The sequence below is a fragment of the Aulostomus chinensis genome, chromosome 10, assembly GCF_037954235.1.
Source record: "Aulostomus chinensis isolate RoL2024-O1b breed Wild chromosome 10, RoL_Achi_v1.0, whole genome shotgun sequence".
NCBI classification, from domain to species: Eukaryota; Metazoa; Chordata; class Actinopteri; order Syngnathiformes; family Aulostomidae; genus Aulostomus; species Aulostomus chinensis.
This window is the reverse complement of record NC_141329.1, coordinates 12,103,569-12,109,091: the sequence shown is the minus strand read 5'-3', so window position 1 is coordinate 12,109,091 and position 5,523 is coordinate 12,103,569.

The window sequence follows — 5,523 nt, the reverse complement described above, 5'->3', positions numbered from 1 at the left end:
TTTCGACAGCACATTCATAGGAGCTCTGTCCCAAGTCACACACACCTGTTTTTAATTAAATTTTATTTCGCTTTTCATGCCATCACTTCATAAAATAAACAACAACATGGAAAGATGTAAATATCACAAATTAACAATTCCCTCATCCTTGAAAACAATGGGTCTTATTCATGAAATATTGATCTTACACAATGCAGGATATAGACATTTTTAAACCAAACATTAAATCTTACAGACAACTATTTGTAACTTCTTCCTCCTGACAGCTATAGTATAATGTATATAATGTATCTGGCAGTCACCCAGGCATGCAAAGACTGTTCCTCCAGTGTTGTTTCTCCTTCAGGTTTGCTTGGTAATTAGCTATAAACAGAGTGTATAAAATGCTCCCATCACATTTTTATTAATGTAATACTCAAACTTGAGTCGGTCCATATCTCAAAACTGATTCAGGAATCCACTCAAACCTGATTGAGGACATTTGCAGAACACGCAGAGAGGAAACTGTTTTTTCATAACCACTACATTTCTGGAGTGTTTTTGAAACAATAGAAAAATGCAGTATATCCCTGTAACTTAGAGGCTAACTTACTGTAAAAATATGACACCAACTTTCCTCAAAACCACTTGTTTAACCTGGCAAGTACCATCCAAAGAAGCTAAACATGAAAATTGTCTCCATCTAGTGGTCAGTCTCTACAGGTGTTCTGCTGTCGTCTATTTGTTTGCATGCCAACGCCTTTCCCGGAATCTCCGAGACAGATCGACTGTGAACGTTCAACCCTAAACTCATGATGTGCTGTTCCTTTCACCAGACTCCTGACTGTCAAACAATAAACCTTTTAAACAGTCATTGACTGCTTCTAAGCGCATGCTGTTGTTGCACCAGACTCCTCTCCAGCTGTGAGCTACAGTGGAGTCAATCAAGCAACTGCAACATGCAGTATTGCCTCCTCTGCAGCTGCGATCCACAGCAGAGTCACCCGTTAACTCAGAGGGATGATGTATTTAGATTTATCAGAAGACACACAGAGTCATTTATAGCTGCAAATTAAAGCCCACTCTGCTTTCATCTGATCTACAGGCTCTACTTGTGACCACATTTGACTTCAGACAAATAAAGTACTTGACTATTAAAAATTTGCAGCAGCCAAAGGTTGACAGATTAATAAACAGAGCAAATAAAGAGCAAAAGAGAAACAGTGAAAATAGATATGAAAAATATAGCAAAACAATTTGTAAAGTGTTCATATTTATATTCAACATTTATGTAGTTAACATTTATTCTGCAGCCCTGAATGTGACATTTTTTCACACACCGGGCGCGCGCGCGCGCGCACACGCACACACACACACACACACACACACACACACACACACACTCAAACATTGCCCCAAAATTTATGAATATTTCATTTTGGCGCAGATCCATTTAAGATAGCAAAAAACTTCCTCTTTTCACATTGAGTGTGGCAGAACATTTTATTCCCCAAATATCTGGGTGTTATCATATCACCTTGTTGGGGGTATGCACTCTCCAATTGCCCTCCAGTTTAGTCTGTTTTTACCAAAAACACCAGATCCCCCCCCCCCCCCCATGTTCGATGTATCCACAAAACCTGCTTGCAGTGATTATATGCATTAAAAAAGATTCTTTCTTCTGCCAAATGGAGATGTAGCATCATTTTCTCTGTCTGCACAGATCGATAAACAGTGGAAGTGGAAGAGCTTCTCATCTTGAAGCAGCTTGAAATAGAAGTGGTCCGCTATAGGGTATTACCATAGCTGGTTGGGACTTCCACTGCTTCTGTAGGTGATGAGCAAAGCTCTGGGTCAGACAGCAACATTATTTGAATAACGCTGCAACAACAACAAGCTACTTGGTTGCATTAAGCTCCCAAATGTGTGTTTCATTGCTGCTGCTTGTGCCTTCATGAAGTCTCTGCATTTGTTGACTATTGTCATGATGCTGTGTTGAGCTGCAGCTGTGAAAATGTTGCTTTCTGAACAACTACTTTGCTTATTCTTGTACAAATATGGTTTATATTATTACCATCATTATTATTATCAAGCCAATAATGATATGATCAGTATACACTATTAATAATACATTTAAGCTTGAGTTAAGCAGGTTTGTCCCATTGAGTTCATTAACTTGAACGATAGAGTGGAGCCTCAGAGAACAGGTTACAGAGAATTAGCAAGACTAGGGGGCGCTGTGAGAGCACCTACCACCCCTCTGCCCAGCCAAACCCAAACAACTAGTGATGAGTGGGCCCTCACAGCCCCCACATATGTTTGAGTGTGTGTGGCTGTTCCCTTGACTGACAAGGTGATGACACCTGGTCACTTTTTGCATGGAGGGGGCCACCTAGTGAAGCATGGAAGTGAGACTGCTATCACAGCGCACACACTAGTCTGTTCCTTCATGCAAAATCCCAGCATCAGAAGGCTTCCCTTCCCTGTGAGCCCCTCGTCTCAACTTGAAGCTTTAAACGGGACCTTGGTAGAAAAGTGCAAAAGGTCAAAAGTTCATCTTGTTGGAGGGAGGAGCACTTTTTAGTTTCTAATGCATTTTTAACGTTTATTTTGATAATACAGGACCTGACACAGGAGATATGATGATCATTAAATCTCGACACGCTTACTATTCCTTCCATATCAGTCAGCACATGTCCTCTTATGCACAAAGTTGTAATCATATGAATTTTTAAAATGCAGCACAAGAGGCGATATTTTTTAGATCAGGCATAAGATGACAACAGCAGTCATTGCACTTAAATGTTTGATACATCTCAACACTGTCTCTGCTACTGATATGCAACAGCAAATCGACAGTGAAAAAGACATTTCATCTTCAGCCCCAACCTTGCCCTGAATTTCCCTCCTGTTTGAGCAGATGTCAGCGCAGTGATGGCGAGAAGCTGGGAGAAGACGGTCCAGCCTCTGGCCTTCTCAGGGTGCAGATAATGAGCGTGTCTGAGAGCGAGGTAGCGGGAGTAATGATGGTCTTCTATTACCATATCTGGCCATTTTGTCACTCGTGTGGCTGGAGCAGAAGCACAAACAACAATAAACCCTGCAGGAAATGATGTCATGTCAAACTGGTGCAGGAGTCATGTTGGGAGGAAATCAGTTAATAGAAAATTCTGCTGCATACGAGTTGACTAAGAACAGAAGGAGACATTATTCACATTGTAAGGTCTTAAGATTGTTTACCTGATAGATTTTTTTTATTGATTTTAAAATCCATTCATTTATAAGGAAGTACACAGATTTACAGTAGACTAAATTTTAGTTTGCTTTTAATTTAGGAACCAGGATTGCCTCTCAGAGCCTCCAGTACTTTTCTTTTGGTTGTTGCCACAAAGCAGAACTGAAACATTTGGTGATGTCATTTTTCCTTTTTTCCTTTTTTTTTTTTTAAACACCAACGATTAAAAGGCTTTGATTTTTTTTTTAAACTTGCAAATCGTGCCCTGATTTATTTTACTGAGATCCACATGGGCTCCATAGTCTATAACAGATGCAGCTAATTAGCCTGTTAATTAATCTATTTAATAAATCTTTGGACAGAAATGGATATAACACGATTTGAACTGGATGATGAAGAATGTAATAAAACCTTTTTATGGGAGTTTGATCACTACTACTGGTCAAATATTTAGCCCGGAGGGTGGATGGCACAATTCATATTTGATCGAAATGAGCATATACAATTAATTACCATTCATTTGATTATAATTGTGATGGTGATTATCTGATAGATGTGCTGATGGTACCCACTGTTGTGGTTGTATCTTGAAATTGTTTACGTATCATGTTTACAAGAATCATAGCTTTCAAATGATGTGGCACCGGTGGACAATTCAAAGCAGAAGCTAGTTAATATTGTTGAAAACAAGTATTTTTTTTCTCCATAGAAATTACCGTTGTACATGCTTGCAGCTAAAAAAAAAAAAAAAAAAAAAAAGGCAAAAACTTTAAACGTCAGTTTCAGTTAAAAGTTACAGATATTGGTCATTTTGATTGTTGGTGATGGTACATTTAACTGTTAATGCTACTTATAATAATCTACTTTTGTTTTTTTAATTTATTCTGTGGGAGTAAAAGAACACCTATTTTTGTGTTTGTGAAATGTAATGATTGTCTCTGTTAACATCAATATTTAATGAGAGTAATCCATCCATTTTCTTCCACTTATTCCTGTTAAGGGTTGCGGGGGGGGGCGGAACCTATCCCAGGGGGGTGGGGGCTGCAGCCTATCCCAGCGACTAAGGGTGAAAGGCAGGGTTCACCCTGGACAGGTCACCAGTCCATCACAGGACCAACACATAGAGACAGACAACCATTCACACTCACAGTCACACCTACAGTCAATTTAGAGTATCAGTCAGCCTCGTCCCCTCTTGATGTCTTTGGACTGTGGGAGGAAGCTGGAGTACCAGAGAGAACCCACACAGGAACAGGGAGAACATGGAGACTCCACACAGAAAGATCCTGTGATGGAGCCGGGACTCAAACCTGGAACCTTCTTGCTGTGAGGCGACAGTGCTGACCACTGCACCACCGTGCCACCCTATGACAGAAATCATGTTTTTAAAATACTTTGGACTTGCTGTGTAATTTTTCTCATGTCTGTTATTGCTTTTCAAGCAGGCTTTCATGAAGATTAATTCAAACTGAGCAGGTTTAATAGCAAAATCATCAAAGACAAACATCAGTAATCCAACCACACACATATTCAAGTGTGTGATGTCCTTCTCACCTAAACCATAGCAGGGGGTAACAGGCACCTCCTCGTCCTTTCTAACTGTTCAACTAATAAAGTTTGGGTGCATCACAGCTCCAAATCTTTCTGTCTTCAGACCTGAAAGCTTTGAGGTAGGATTTTGGTGGCTTGTGGATTCATTAAATATACTGAGAGAGAAACAACACTAATTTGAGGAAATTGTCAAGAATCAGACTTGAAAGTTTATTTCTGACCTTAATTCAAGTTTACAGCAAAGTTTAGAATTTGAAAATGTCCTCCTGGACCAGCTCAGACGATGATGTTGCTTCAGGTAGGAGGGAAAGGTGCTGAATTTATGAATATATGCATGCAAATGTTTTACTGAAATGACTGAAAGGTTATTATGGACAGAGTTGCTCTTGATCACTTCTGCAGTTTCTGTACAAGTTACACGAACAGGGAAAATATTGCTCAGAATATTTTACCGATGTTTAATATTTTAAGGCTTTTGTTGGTTATATAATCTCTTTGGTGTAACTTCCTTTTTCTAAATGTTTTTCCAAGATAAATCAGTAAAAAAACAATAATAAAACAATGTCCCCTGTTTTGGCCCATGTTATGTTTCCTGAGTAAGTCATGAGAATGTTTGATATATGATTCATTGCATTTGTGACACTTTACCCATTAGTTATACTACTGACTCTTGCACAGTCAATCGAAGTAAAAGATAATAAACTAATGTGTTTTAACAATGAAACATGGTAGAGGTGCATATAGTGTTCAACACCACA